This window comes from Amblyomma mixtum, chromosome 10, assembly GCF_055824585.1.
Source record: "Amblyomma mixtum isolate Tamu chromosome 10, ASM5582458v1, whole genome shotgun sequence".
In the NCBI taxonomy this organism is placed as follows: Eukaryota; Metazoa; Arthropoda; class Arachnida; order Ixodida; family Ixodidae; genus Amblyomma; species Amblyomma mixtum.
Genome location: NC_143021.1, coordinates 101,798,465 through 101,814,945, shown reverse-complemented (window position 1 = coordinate 101,814,945; position 16,481 = coordinate 101,798,465).

The following is a 16,481-nucleotide window of genomic DNA, read 5'->3' as shown; positions in this document are numbered from 1 at the left end:
AGGCAACGATGGGAATATTGGAAACCAGCATCCACCACCTTGGTGGATTATGGTAATGGAAAATGGGTTGGGACGCTGAATGGTGGGTGATTGGGCATGTTGGAATAACTGGGCATGTTGGAATGACTGGGCATGTTGGAATGATTGGGCACGTTGGAATGATTGGGCACGTTGGAATGATTGGGCATGTTGGGATGACTGGAGATGTTGAGACGCCTGGGAGATGTTGGGGCAGGGGCCATGCGGCAATGTTACGTCTGTCGCAATGAGCCAGCAAATTTCAAAATAGATGAAGCTCGTACAGCCAGTTTTATTTTGTGTTCAGGCTCCTCTTGCTCTTCTTTAGCCACTTATGAATGCAGCTAGGCCTCATGAAACAGCCTTGTTGATGTACCATCAGTGCATGAGGGCTTGGGAAAACTGGGCGATGCACTCTGCAGAAAAGATTCAAATGAAAGAATTAGGATCCACAAGTTTTTGTCCTTGCCAGTATTAGAGTGCTAAAAAAGTAAACTCCGTATTGTGGCCGCAGGAATAACGTGAACCTAAATCAAGACCCACTGAAGCTATTCGCACTCAAAAAGAAAAATTATTGGAGGTTCTTATTCAATATATCACATGCTCGTCATTAAGTACCATCATCAGCAGCATAACTAGCACCACTGCAAGACAAAGGCCTCTCCTATATCCCTACACATAAGCCTGAGGTGTGCCATAAGGAGCAAAATAAAAAAAGCCATCTTTTTTGTCCTCTGAAGGCTTTTAGTGGGGTATTAATAAGAGGGACAATATACAGGTAACATCAGAAGAGTGATTGCAGTAGCACAGCTGAGATGTCGCAGACGATACACTAAGAAAAGAGGCATACACTCCATTGATACACCAGTTGCAAAAAAATAAAAACAGCAGCAAAAAAAGGTAAAACAAACCAGTGTCAATGCTCCAAGTGATATCACTTATTTCCTGAATTTCGAGGGACCACGTGCAATGAAAATGTGGTGAGGTAGCCAATTTATTCTTCAATGGGAACAGGAAAAATTTCTTGATTTGGTGGTGATGGCATCCTCGTCTGAAGCGGGGCAGCAACATTTAACATTAAGTTGTTGAAAAGTATTGTAGAGTACATGGAACACACCTAAATGAGCGATTTCCCCTTTTATGCAGTGATGGCTGATGGTCAAATGAGATGACTGATTACACATATGCTGTACCAAGTGTCGCTTTTGGATTAAAGGGAGTTGGTGGCATAGCTTCAAACAGTTTGCTGCAAAATTGAAAGAGCTAGGGAATACTTCAGTTTGGAATCAATAAAATTTTTATGCATAAACTGTGCAGCACGGCAAGAGCACACAGGTCATGACATCTGATAAACCCGAGTGCCCTTGTGGTGCCAGCAGCATGTATCGTGGTGCCAGCAGCATTTGAAGAAAGAGAAATAGCTGCTGGCCTGTATATTGATTTTTCGAAGGCATTCGACTGCCTACACCAAACAACACTACAAAAAAAATTAGAATTGTATGGCATACGAGGAATTTCACTACAATTAATAACGTCATACATGCAAAAACGGAATCAATGTGTAACAATCGGAAACTACAGGTCGACCTACAAAACAATCAATGCAGGCGTACCTCAAGGGAGCATCCTGGGGCCCTTGTTATTTAATTTCTACATCAATGATACCACAAGCATCCCTACAGCTGCAAAATTTGTAATCTATGCTGATGACGCTACTTTGTTGTTTCGAGGCAATAGTTATGACTCCCTAGAAAATAATATTAGGAACTCTCTGAATTATTTACATTCTTGGAGTGTCGCAAATTCGCTGCAGATTAACAGCAAGAAAACAAAAGTCATTATCTTCACTCCAAGGCAGTCATCAGCGCAACGTATTAATTTAACCTTCGGTGACACAACAATAGAAGTCGTGGATACAATAAGAATACTTGGTGTACATTTTCATAAACACATGTTATGGGACACTCACGTTAACAATATTGTTTCCCGAATTGCCAAAAGCGTCGGCTTACTAGCGAAATTCAAATATTTTCTACCGACCCCAATTAAGTTACTTTTGTTCAATGCATTGTTTCAGTCACATGTAAACTATTGTTTTCTGGTATGGGGAAGCACAACATTTACAAATTTACAACAGATTCACATGCTACAAAAAAAGCAGTTCGCCTTATCGCAGGGGTAGATCCTTATGCACACACTAGAAGCCTGTTTATGCAATTCAAAGTACTTTCTGTGCATCGGCTCTACTCTTATATTTTAGCCAAAAGATATAAACAGGATGTCCAAAACAATGAGGTCCTCACTCAAACAATATCAAATCTAAGTTTAAGAGAAGGTAGATCTACATCGCGGTCACCTGAAATTTGGAAAATTCCATTCATACGCACAACCATCAGCCGTCAAATGCTCGAATATTCACTTCCAACCCTGTTAAATTATCTCCATAAACACGATAATAATATCCAAAGTGTTAGCACCCAAACTCTGAAGAATTTTTTTACACAACAAGAGTGATGGCTATGCTCGCTATAATTGTATAATGATGTTTTTCTTTCCTGAGGTGTACTATGCTGATCTTGATGTGATGGGGATATCTTATTGTTGTGTAAAATGCGATTTTTTTCTTTTCAGACAAGAAGGTCTTGACTCACTTTCTATGTGTGTATGTTCTCGTGACTATGCTGCTATACATCTAAATGTGCAACTGCTGTATGCCTTGTGAATGCGGGCTCGAACCACGTCAAGTGATATGTTTTCACTTTTGTTCGAGTCCCTTTCAGCCTCGACGGAATAAAGTTCAATTTCAATTTCAATTTCATGCTCCAAGCATGTGGGGCTGCATCTGGTTAAGGTTTCTCCATACCATTAACCCTAGAGGTGGGAAAGGAGGTCAATACGTTGTGACAAAACAATGCAGACAAGACAAGGACAACGAAGGAATAAAGACGATGGCATCAGTGCTGACTATCGCCAAGGTGTATAGGAAACCACGTCAAAATATATACACTGTGGCCTAAAAAAACAACGAACGAAGGGCACCTTCTGTCAACCACATTGCATGAGTTGAAAACAAAACAAAAACTGATAAAGAAGCATTTAAGAGCATGAACTCTTCCTTAGGAAGCGATAAAGAAGGTGTGCTAACACAGTGATTGCAGTTTTTTTTTAATTTCACCGGCCTCGATTATCTCACGCACAAAGTTTTTTGTGTCTGTCAGGCAAAATGCAGAACGTTAATTCCGCTTCACAGCGTTCAGGATCTGGCAAACAATCGCCATTGCGACACTGAATCATCAAAGTTCTCCCGCAAGCTTTGTTCACATCGTCGTGGTGGTCTTTTAACCTCTCAGTGGCACAACTGCCTGTTTTCCCAATGTAAACATAGCTGCATTTCAAGGAGTTCGAACACACTATGTCTTCTGTGCAATGCGCGAAGAGACTTTGATGGCTAATCTCAGTTGACTACAGGTACTGAGGCTTCATAGGTTTATAAAAATAATATCAACGCCAACTCGACCGCCTATTTAACCGGTGCGACCAATTGTGGATGTAGGGAACAGGTACGTACAACCTTCCTTTTGGGACAGAAGCCAACAGCCACAGAAACCAAGGGGCACAGGGGATTTTTATTTTTTTTTTATTTATTTATTTTGGGGTGTTGATCAATTTAGAATATTACTGAATATATTATCGCTTAAAGTAATTGATTAGAAAAGCAGAAGAAAAAACAACCACATGCCGCCGGTGGGATCCGAACCCACGACCTCCGAATTACGCGTCCGGTGCTCTACCTCTGAGCTACGGCGACGGCTGTCAAATCTTCTACTTTCGGGGGTATTTATGTTTACAAGTAACCTAACCTTGAGAGTGTTCATCAGCGCCACCCACGTTCATAAGCGGCGGACGTAGAACGTCCTGATTTACCGCATGTGTGACGTAGAACGTCATCGAACGGAGAGGGTGGAAGCTGCGTGAGAACCCTCTTATGCTTCCTATGGCGCCAAGGCTGCCAGAACCGAGGCCCTCGCTAAGCAATTAAGCAAACAAGGGAAGGGGAATGAGGGGCTCGTTATAAATATGACAGAAGCCAACAGCCACAGAAACCAAGGGGCACAGGGGATTTTTATTTTTTTTTATTTATTTATTTTGGGGTGTTGATCAATTTAGAATATTACTGAATATATTATCGCTTAAAGTAATTGATTAGAAAAGCAGAAGAAAAAACAACCACATGCCGCCGGTGGGATCCGAACCCACGACCTCCGAATTACGCGTCCGGTGCTCTACCTCTGAGCTACGGCGACGGCTGTCAAATCTTCTACTTTCGGGGGTATTTATGTTTACAAGTAACCTAACCTTGAGAGTGTTTATCAGCGCCACCCACGTTCATAAGCGGCGGACGTAGAACGTCCTGATTTACCGCATGTGTGACGTAGAACGTCATCGAACGGAGAGGGTGGAAGCTGCGTGAGAACCCTCTTATGCTTCCTATGGCGCCAAGGCTGCCAGAACCGAGGCCCTCGCTAAACAATTAAGCAAACAAGGGAAGGGGAATGAGGGGCTCGTTATAAATATGACAGAAGCCAACAGCCACAGAAACCAAGGGGCACAGGGGATTTTTATTTTTTTTTATTTATTTATTTTGGGGTGTTGATCAATTTAGAATATTACTGAATATATTATCGCTTAAAGTAATTGATTAGAAAAGCAGAAGAAAAAACAACCACATGCCGCCGGTGGGATCCGAACCCACGACCTCCGAATTACGCGTCCGGTGCTCTACCTCTGAGCTACGGCGACGGCTGTCAAATCTTCTACTTTCGGGGGTATTTATGTTTACAAGTAACCTAACCTTGAGAGTGTTCATCAGCGCCACCCACGTTCATAAGCGGCGGACGTAGAACGTCCTGATTTACCGCATGTGTGACGTAGAACGTCATCGAACGGAGAGGGTGGAAGCTGCGTGAGAACCCTCTTATGCTTCCTATGGCGCCAAGGCTGCCAGAACCGAGGCCCTCGCTAAGCAATTAAGCAAACAAGGGAAGGGGAATGAGGGGCTCGTTATAAATATGACAGAAGCCAACAGCCACAGAAACCAAGGGGCACAGGAGATTTTTATTTTTTTTTATTTATTTATAATAAAATATTTGCTTAGCGAGGGCCTCGGTTCTGGCAGCCTTGGCGCCATAGGAAGCATAAGAGGGTTCTCACGCAGCTTCCACCCTCTCCGTTCGATGACGTTCTACGTCACACATGCGGTAAATCAGGACGTTCTACGTCCGCCGCTTATGAACGTGGGTGGCGCTGATGAACACTCTCAAGGTTAGGTTACTTGTAAACATAAATACCCCCGAAAGTAGAAGATTTGACAGCCGTCGCCGTAGCTCAGAGGTAGAGCACCGGACGCGTAATTCGGAGGTCGTGGGTTCGGATCCCACCGGCGGCATGTGGTTGTTTTTTCTTCTGCTTTTCTAATCAATTACTTTAAGCGATAATATATTCAGTAATATTCTAAATTGATCAACACCCCAAAATAAATAAATAAAAAAAAATAAAAATCCCCTGTGCCCCTTGGTTTCTGTGGCTGTTGGCTTCTGTCATATTTATAACGAGCCCCTCATTCCCCTTCCCTTGTTTGCTTCCTTTTGGGAGTTAGAGTCTCGACGAGGGCACAAAAGGAATGTTTTAACTTCTGCTTAAAGCAATCGGCTAAAGACACTAACAAAGGTTCTTCTGAATATCCAGTAAAGTACAAACGGCATATGAGCTGGGCAAAACTGGATGTCATGGCAAGCAAACAGGATTTCATTAAGGCATTTTTGAAGCAAAGGTTAGTGACACCTCTTGACCAGCTTAGCCTGAACCGAAGAAAATGGTAAAAGTAGCTTGTTTTCCCTTGGCTCATAAGCCCAACAAGTGTAGCCACCAAAGATTGAGATCCAATAAATGTAATGACATATCCTCTATAATTTCAGTCGTTATTCAAAGTGGACTGAAGCTTTGACTGAACTCCTCTCTCACCTTAGACAATGCTTCGTCAGGATTGGAGAGCCTGCAATAAGTCACGTCAGAGCGCCGCAAATACAGTTTTTTTTTGCAAAAACAAGCTATTCTGAAATGTAACAAAGGCGGACTGAAGGTATGAGCTTAAAAGTGGGACAAAATTATTCACCAAAACGCCTGAGACGTTTGGAATGCCACTGCTCCATTTAGTTAATGAATTCTTCAACACATTATTTATCCTGATTGAGGTATGGTGTAATATATATCCTTGATATCAACATAGCACCCCATGAAACTGGTGCGAGAGTTATTGTGTTGAAACTGCGTTACTTTCTGTGCAGATCTTACACGAGGGGAGTCATCAATGCTCAGCAACTTAATTTTATGTCGCAAAGAGAAGGCGATTTGTTTCTCACAGGTTCCATTCTCTTAAACTACAACCCTCAAGGAGCAGTCACCTTTATGGATCTTTGCGGTAAAGAAGATAGCTGGACAATTTTTCTTACTGAAGTTGATGGCATTAGCCTGATGGTTCAACTCTAGATTGTTAATGTTTCTTGGCATTGGACTTTGCTTTTAACAAATCAGATAGTAAGTGGCCCTCAAACTCAGAATACACTGCATCTGTGGCCTTGGACTGAATGGCGCCTTTCGATATGACCACAAAACCACCGTTTATAAGCAGTTGAAAGCAAAAGGGCCCGCCCTCTTAAATACGACACAGTTCGGCCTGTGGGCAAGTTCCTAAAGAGGGTTCAAACCGTGACACTGCATCAAAACACCCCGAAACACACCTGTCTAACTCAGGTCTGGGCGCGGAAAAGGCAACTTGTCAAACCATGGCAAGCATCTCCACAATAGTTTTCTTCGGAGGAACGGAAAATTTCGGTCCATAAGCACTTCAAGGACCAGACGAGGCAGCGACTCAAAGCTGAAGGTGTGCACCTTGTTTTCAAACACTTGTGCCTGAAAACAAGCCAGCGAGTGGCTGGTTGACGGTGTCGCGCACCGTTGACCAGGTGAAAGCCATCTGGAATGCCACTTTGCGGCCACTTTGCGCTCACTAGCCCGGAGCAGAGAAGCCAAGGCACGAGTGTCTGAAAACAAGGTGCACAACGTCGACGCTGAGTTGCTGCCTCGTCTGCTGCTTGAAGCATATACGGGCCAAAATTTGTCGTTGTTGCTTCGAAGAGGACTATTCTGGAGGTGTTTGCCATACTTCGACGTGTTGCCTTCCTGTACCTGGACCTGAGCGTGACAGGTGTGTTTCAAGGGGTGTTGATTGATGGGGTGTCGTGGTTTGAACCATGCCAGGAACTTGCCCGCAGGCTGAACTGTAATGGGTTTAAGACGGTGGGCCCTCTCGCATTCAACTGCTGATAAAGAAGGTGGTTTTGTGGTCATGTCTAAAGGCATCTTTCTGTCCAAAGCAATGGAGGCAGTTAATTCTGAGTTCAAGTGTCACACAGCAGGTGATTTGTTAATAGCAATGTCCAGAGCCAAGAAACTATGTAACAATCTAAAGTTGAACCATCTGGCTAATGTATCAACTTCAGCAAGAAACTAGCAGAGGTGCCAATGAGAGGTCAAAAGACCACCGTTACGATGAGAACAAAGCTAGCAGGGGGAATCTGATGTTTCACTGTCGCGACTGCGATTGTTTCCAACATCCTGATTGCTGTGAGGCGGAATTCACGTGCTGCATTGTGCTAGACAGACACAGAAAAGTTTGTGCATGAGATGATCGAGGCCACTGAAATTGTAGAAAAAACGCAATCAATGTGTTAACACACCTTCGTTATCGCTTCCTAAGAAAGAGTTCGTGCTCTTAAATGCTTCATATTCAACGTAAGTTTTGTTTTTGACACATCCAAAGTGAATGTTACAAGGCGCCCTTTCTTCATTCTTTTTTTAGGCCACAATGTATATATTTTGACCTGCTTTCCAATAAACCTTCTTGAAAGTCAGCACTCGCACCGTCGCATTCCTTCCTCATCCTTCTCTTCTTTGCACTGTTTTTACACGATGAATTTCAAACAAGCCCATTCATCCGTCTTGCAAAAGTCAATACAGTCAGAGTAGCTGAGATAGTTGGGGCATCCTTCTGAATAATCCAGTCATAAAGACAAGGTTGGCACATAAACACAAAGACTGTTATTGAATGGCTAATATTAATGTACTTTAGTAGTGTGCTTGGTTTGGTTTATGGAGGTTTAACATCCCAAAGTGACTCAGGATATGAGGGACGCCATATGATTTTGCATATTGATATGCTGGGTTTCATAAGGCAAGCAGTACAATAGTTCTTTAAGGCGAGCCGTAGAACAGGAAGCAATGAATCTACACTAATATCAAAGAACGAAGGCTCAGGCATGAGAGTGTAGCTAAAAGGTTATGTTGACAAACATGAAAAGCTTTGGAGAAATTCAAGTCGATGACACTTGCCTAAAATAAAGAATCTAAATTTGGGTGAAAATCTGTTGTGAATTCAAAAAGTTGGATTGCACATGAGTAAAGAGAATGGGAGCCGTGATGACTGGTATAGAAATATTAGTTTGAATTATGGTGGCAAGTAATATGAGGACTCATTTCGTGCTCTAACAGTTCATGAAAAATGCACATCAATAAACTAGGAGAACATTTTGGGGATCAGAACGGTTTCCAGCCTTAATTATTGACAGGTTAGCTTCAGGTTGTCAGGGATAGAACCAAGAGGTTTGAATTGGCTAACAGTTATTGGTAAAATCTGTCTCCAGATATCCTCAGTAGTTTAATGTATGTCAGAAGGCTTCTCACACAGCCCTCAGGTACTCGAAAGCTTGTGCTTAGCTTCGATAAGCAGTATGAACATTTGGAGAAGGATGGTTTTCCGGGGGAGCTTTTGAGGTCAGTGGCAGAAACGGTGTTGCACGTTTGAGATGTTAAAGGGTCGACCCAAAGAGAGTTGAAAGAAGAAAAACCGAAGTAATGCCTTATGGTTTAAGCGCAATTGCTGCTGGGGTAGTCAGTCTTGGTTCATAATTAAATAGTTTTAGGCGCAAAAAACAGACCATACACATAAATAGGTGACAGGACGAAGCGCGTCGTGGCGCTTCGTCCTGTCACCTACCTCTGTGTTTTGCGCCTAAAACCTATTTAAATGCCTTATGTGCATAAAATCCCGTACCATCAAAAAGGTCACCGGGCGCCAATGTTATGTTTGCTGCTCCCTGCAAGATTTCAAGTCTGTGCTCACGTGGCAGTACCTATCGTCGGGTCGGTTCGACGAAGCATGAAAACCGGTACGTCACTTCTGCCACAGGTTTGGTATACAGGAAACCGCTGACCTGCGAAAAAGTGTATATTGGCCAAACAGGCCTGTGTATCAATCAAGGACTGTAAGAGCACCATAAATTTCTGTCCTCTACGGACGGTGCTAACTTGCCTCGACCTTGCCGGGAATGCGGCTGCTACCCGCTGTTTTCTAATATCTGTATTGCTGGCAGAGGCAAGGGAAAAGTCGAGCGCGAAATCCTCGAGGCGTTCCTCATTAATATGCAAGGGGATGATTCCATTTTCTGTCTCCCTTATGCAGAAGGAACTAAGCTTCATTTCGAAACGGCGCTAAAGCAAGGCTTGCTTTCAGAATGCAGACTTTTTATGACAGAGTTGCGCATGCTGTGCCATCGTTTCCTGTGTGACTGTTTCCTTCAATAAAGCATACTTGTAAGTCCAGTCGTCGTGTTTGTGCCTCGTCTCTTCGCTGTGTTCTGTCTTTTGACTGGTTTCTTCTGAAGAGGCCCTACAGCTGTTCTAAGTAAAAGTGAATAGTGATGATTCCTAATGAATCTGTAGAAAATTTTCTTACGACCATCTCGAGAAAAGGCAGATGCGGCCCTAGCCGCCTAATAAACAGAGCTGAGAAGAAGGCATCGTTTGCGGTTTGCAAAGGAATAATTTTGAAATAAGTTGGTAGGCAAAAACTGCACGACCAGTTCACCAGACTCTATTAAGGAAGCAACAAATTGTGTTGACGCAGAGATTCTTTTTGTAGCAACCCAGAAAAGTAACAAAAAATATATGTAGATCATTCACGCCCCAAGAGTGACGTAAATGCATTAGGCTGAAGTGCCACAAAGCAACGCCGCAACGAAAGTTGCGAATGTGTGTCCGTGCAGATACGAAGTGCTCCAAAACCTCCCTAAGCCTGCTTTTCTTTTATCATAAACTTTTGTGACAGAAATTAAGAAAGGTGACGACATCAGCATAATCCGAGGTCTCAGTTTTACGCTAGCAGCGAGAAGCAACGATTAGCTGCGTTTTCGAAGATACTGAGCAATCATCATCATCATCATCATCATCAGCCTGACTACGACCACTTCAGGGCAAAGGCCTCAAACCATGTATCTGCAATTAACTCTGTATTTTGCCAGTTGCGGTCGCCGTATCCCCGCAAACTTCTCTATCTCATCCGCCCACCTAACAATCTGCCTCCCCCTGCTACGCTTGCCTTCTCTTGGAATCCACTCCGTTACCCTTAAGTACCAGCGGTTTCTTGCCTTCGCATTACATGCCCTAGTCCAAGCCTATTCCTTTCACTTGATTGCTACTAGGATGTCATTAACCCGCGTTTTTTCGCTCACTCACTCCGCCCGCTTCCGATTTCTTAAATCTTTTTTTTTCTTTCCGTTGCTCGCTGCGTTGTCCTTAAGCTGAACCCGCTTTGTTAGCCTCCACGTTTCTGCCCCATACGGGAGTACCGATAAAATACAGCCGAGCAATAGGGAGGTCGCATTGAGCAATAGGGGCAGTCGAGATATATAATGCGTTAGAAAGGCGATATCGAACAGGCCACTTAAATAAACATGGACAGGCGATTAGGATAATCGATAATGCAAAATATGAGCCCAGCTAGTCAGCCTCTGCGATCTTCCCGTGTCATCCACCTTCCTGGCCGCGCTCTGCTCTTCTTCTTCGGAAACCGGTTACGCAGAAGACAACGACGCGGAATGCAGGAACGGTCAAATGGGGCGCATCTCCTTGGGCCGAACCAAGGCGCACGAGCGCAGCGCCTACGCGTACCAGCGCACACACGAGCCGGTCTACGCGTGCGCGAGGCGCAGATGCGAGCCGGCGCTGGCGCTTGTCAAATATCTGTCCATGTGAGATCTGAACTATACTTGGTGAGCTCTTTGTCGTTAGGAATAGCTAATGTTCCTACGAGGTTACCGTGTAGTAGAGGAGGGTTTCTGGTGATTAATTAGGTTTTGAGGCGACAGAGAGGTGTCTTGTCTGAATATACTTGTTGATACAGAACAGCTTCTTCTCTCCATGGTGTGCGTAACGCAGAAGGCACATGCGGCAGTCCTTACGGCGCCCGCGGAAGAACTCTTCATAGCAAATTCCTTTCCTGGCAGTAACTTCAGGAGCGACCTATAACTCGCGCGACGGGCTCTTCCAAGGTGCTCAAGCTTTTCTCCCAACTTTTCTGCTTTGTATCTCGTCAGATGGATTCTAGCGCGCAGATGATTTGCACTGATGTTGAGATTATTGGATCTTTCGGCTCTTCCCGTAAATTGCTATCTTGTTGCTGCGGCCAGTAAATAAAACTTGGTAAAGTGGAAACATCTCGCACTGAGCAAATTTGGCATTTTTTTATGTTATCTACCAATGCCAAGAGAAAAACAAACAGAACAATAAGGTTGGTTCCAACCCATCTACGTTCACAACTTTTCTTCGTCTGAACTATTTTGAACCCGTTTAAATCCGTTTGATGCGTTCCCAACCAGAACGAAATGTCGCTCGAGAGCTGAAACCGGAACTGACCCCGAAAGCCGTGAACCCGAAGCCATACCGACCCCGAAAAAATTCTTGTTCGACACCCTCTCCGTAGTGTTACGAAGTTCTCAGGATAGGTGTGTCCGTTGACGGTCACTCACACTTCGCAAATGGCACTGTGGCACTGAATGTGCCAGTAGTCATCGAATACTCGGCTCTTGTGTGGACTAGCGCGGTTACCTAGGGCGGTCGATAGCCACATCAATATCGTATGTCCTGGCTCTTGCGTTGCACGTTGCCATCAGCGTCGGGTATGTTGATCATAGGGCGAGTCATCGGGGATTTTCTGGGTGGCGGCGTCCATCTGAAGGGCGATAGTGTCGTGGGCAAGCTCTTCTTTATGTGCCGCGTCGGCGTGCTGGGTTCGGCGCGCTCATGCATCGTATTCGGTGAAGGATTCTCGTTTCTCTGGTGAGCAAACCCACCTCCAAAGGTTGCTTTCTTTAGTTACTTTCCCCCGGTTGGGGAGCGAGGGGAGGGGGGGGGGGCTTACGCGAACAGCCGCTTAGTAGCTGCGACCCAGAGACACAAATCAAGGTGCGGACGCTGGTGATCAAAGAGACAGACGGCTCGATGACGGATACTCCTGTGTTTTCGTTTTCAGAACTTCTGAAAGAAACTGTTTATTTGGCTTACTCGCGCTCATGATAAACTGTACGGCTCGGTGGAAGCGAAAACTGCAAGCGTGCTCGGCTGTCGTCGAACTGAATGCCAGCCGCTCTCGGCCTTGCTCAATTTAACGCTGAGAACGAACTTTCGAGATACGGCTCGCAAATTGAGCACAACAGCTTGATACAACATAGGAACTGTTCCGCCTGGGTGCGATCAATCGTGATAAATTTGGCCGCGTGTTGCATCGCCAAGCGATAAAGCCGCTTGCTGGATGCTTTTAAAAATGAAGAAACCGCTGCGTCGCAATTGCTCAATAATAGCAGGCGTTTTTTAAACGGTACTCATGCATGACATGATGCTTAGAAATGAAAAGACAGGGATTACGGCGCTCAAATTCAAATATTTTATTACCAAATTTGATACTCAAGTTTAACCAGCCGTCGAAATATGCCGTGCTTTAGGATCAACAGTAGGCTCTAGAGATTTTGTTTCGGGCACTAAAATTTTATTGTTATTGGCAAGTGCGCATGTAGTAAGCACCATTATTTGGGAACGACGGAGACGAGGGTCCGTGGATCGTGAAGAAGAGGGCCAATGCGATTGAAAAAGCATCGGAGGCCTGAGGCCGCGTGAATTTTTTGGGCCTGTATTGTTCGAACGAGAGTTTTCCTGTCGATGTGAGTCGTGCTGCAGGCATGCAGTTCAGGAAAAAACGGCAAACGAGGATGAAAAAAGTAGGGCCTACTTGATAATAGAGAGCAAATTCCCGCCACTTAGTACTCATTCCAAACAATGAGAATATGGAGTGATTTACCGACACTTAGGCCCCAAGGTAACTTCACCTGCTCCGGTGCGCAGTGTCCGCAAATTAATGAAGAAGAAATGCAAAATTGACGTACCCTATGTGAGGTCATTGCACGCTAAAAAACTGCACGTGATCCAAATAAATACGGAGCCTTCCACTAGAGTATCCCTCATAGCCCGTGTGTCGCTTCAGGACGTAAAACCCAACATCTGTCTAGACACAACACAATAGCGCCTACAAAGAAGGACACTACAGAAGAACGACGCAGGACAGCGCGTGCACTGTGTCGTCTTTCAGTTCAGTTTTTCATTGTAGGCACTATTTTTCCTGTCGTAAGCAGAGTAGACCATCTGGGCGAAATCAGAGTTCTAACCAGATGTCATATTCAATAAGCATCGTATTTCTCTCCCTCTAACGCCGGCGCTCATCCAAGGAAATAAAAATATGTGCGCCTGTAGACTTTATCTGCTTGTTTTTGCTGTTTCACAGGTGGAGTAAAAATAAGAACGTTGATATTGTTATCACATACGTCGTTGTGGCTGCCGTTTTGCTGCTGCTATGCTTCATGCTTGGAATCGTCTACTCACTCGCCGGTGGTTATGGTGGTAAGTTTTCAGTCATTCCTGCATCAGTTACTACGGCGGTAAGTTTGCAATCAGTCCAGTATCAGTTACTAAGAAAATTATACATTAATCATTACTGCTGAACTATCATTAGGTAGCGTAATCGACGCCAAATATTTATTCATTCGCTAACTGCTTTCATAAGGATGAATATATACAATAGAGGGCAACAAGGGGAGATGCAGTGTGGCTTAACAATTATGTCTATGGGTGATATATTATTAGCTGAGATATACAGGGTTTTATACCGTATGATATTTTATGCTTACAATTGAAGTACGAAGTGATTACAATATTGCGATTTGGCGAAAGAAACGACGGCAGGAAAGCGGTTCTGATTGAAGGAAATCTGTCCTTTTGGATATTGTGCAGCTGAGGCGAAATGCATACTTGTGGTGCAGCCAAAAAAGGAAAGAAATCACAGAGGTGTTATGAAATAGTTGGCTTGTTAAGAATAGAACTCATTGACCTACTATGTACTGTCTTCGATACGTAAGCATTTCGTTCGCGGTAATATTTACGAAGGTACTGCGGAATCTGGTGCCAAGTTTTCAGTAGTACAATTTATGAGGGGAGTGTATTTATAAAGAGAGAGGTTGTAGTCAAGAGAATAAAAGTTTGTTTGGTGTCCAGCCTTTCTTAATAATACGTAAATGCACAATCATGAGTATTTAGCACTTCATTGCAAAGCGACTTGAGAACAAGGTTATATGACCTTCACGATATCATCGTTTACGAAAATTGGGCAATAGATTAGTAAAGGAAAACTTCAGAGAATGCCTTGTAAGGGATGTTGTTCATTTTTAAAAAAACAAGCGATAAGCACCAGGAACAGAACGTTGCTGCACACCCGGTTGGCCGCCGCTTTTCTATAGTAGTGTTGGTAGCCTGCAAAAACAGGACTATTATTCCGGAAATATATGAAGCTTGAAAACTTGAAACTATGGTTTACCTGCTTTTTTTGGTGAAATACGGAAGTTCGTGAAAAACTTCTCAGAGGAGAAACTTAACGCAAAAGCACACCAGGCAAAGATAAAGATGTTTGAGTTTTTTCCTGCATGACCATACTTCTATTCTGAAAGGTGACGTTTTCTTGAATACATGCTTTTATACTAAATTCATTGAAGGTAGCGCCGAACAAGGAATGTTGTCTAAAAATTTTCTAAGGATACTAGCGACTACAGTGTTTAAAATTATTGTTTCATACAAAGTGTTTCACGGAAGGCTAAGGAATTAAAATGAAGGTTTAATGAGGAAAAAGGTCCTTCTGATGCTAATACCGCTTTCGCATTTGAAGTTGTTATAAAATGGGTTCTAGGAGTAATTACCGAACTGATTAACTAGTATTTATTGCTGTTTATTTCTGGCTGTTAGTGAAGTACTGGCAGTTAGTGATTGCACAGTGACAATCAGAATTTAAAAACACGCAATTCCCATGTGGGCTCCTTGCTTTCCGTCCATTTCGCTATTGTCGCACCGAAAGCTGTAATCCCGGAAGATTACGATAACTGAACATGTCTTACTGTGAAGTAGAAATGATAATATTTTAATTTCAATAGCCCTGTTACTTCCTCAGGGAGTTCTCTGTTTACGCGATTTGGCTGCAGCCAGCAAATTTCAGCTTCTAAGTAGAATCGAATCATGAAAAAAATACGCTCACTAGCCTTGCGCTGCCGTAGGGGGCTCAGCGCATCACGCGCAGTTCAGCTGGTGGCATGACAACGGTTCGATAGCGACACCAGGCTGCACTTTTCCTTCAGATCGTGGTTTCAACAGGCCGTTCTTCTGATGCTAACGGAGGGAGACAACAAAGTGGAAGCTATTGTAGCGAAGCGTGCTTCCGTGCCGGGACGAGAGCTCCACCACAACGAAGAAAGGGACCAGCAGGCGTCGATAAGATGCCTTGATCAACTTGATTTATCAAAGCTAGATGCGAATCACTGGAAAAATTGAGGCAAAAATAAAAGAGGTCACACAGTAAAACAGTCAGTCATACTCCTGGGCGTGCAGCATCTGTGGAGCGGAGGTCCCGAGCAGCAGCCCGGAGGCAGCCGTTCTTCTCTCGAGTCCCGTGTTCTTGAGAAACCCGCTCTTATATACACTTCACCAGCATTCTGGCGACCCTTTTCTCGACCAATCAAAAAAGCCGTTACCGTTAAGAGGAGCTCCGACAGCATTGTGAGGACCCTTTTTGGGACAAATTAGACCAATCAGGAAAGCCGTTACCGGAACCAATCAGAACACATCCTTTCAAGACATGCGTACAGCAAACTCATGCACTTTCTCAGATTAAAATACGCAAAAACACCCAGTGTCAACCAGCTCGCAACCTTGTACGAGTAGGGACGGATTGCGCGCGCGCTTGTGTGTGTGTGTGCGTGTGTTGTGCGCAAACTGTGTGACGACGGACCTAACTGCCCAAACGCATACCGCGGAACGAGGGCCAGAGAGCCCACCGCGGCGAGACCCAGGAAACGGCGCCGGAAAGCGGTCGGGAATCCACAGCAAAACACCGACTCTGTTACCTATCCGACCACGCCTAGCGAAAGAAAGTGGGGGACGCACGCGGTGCGCTCCACAGGGGAGCTGTGTCTTCCTCGAAA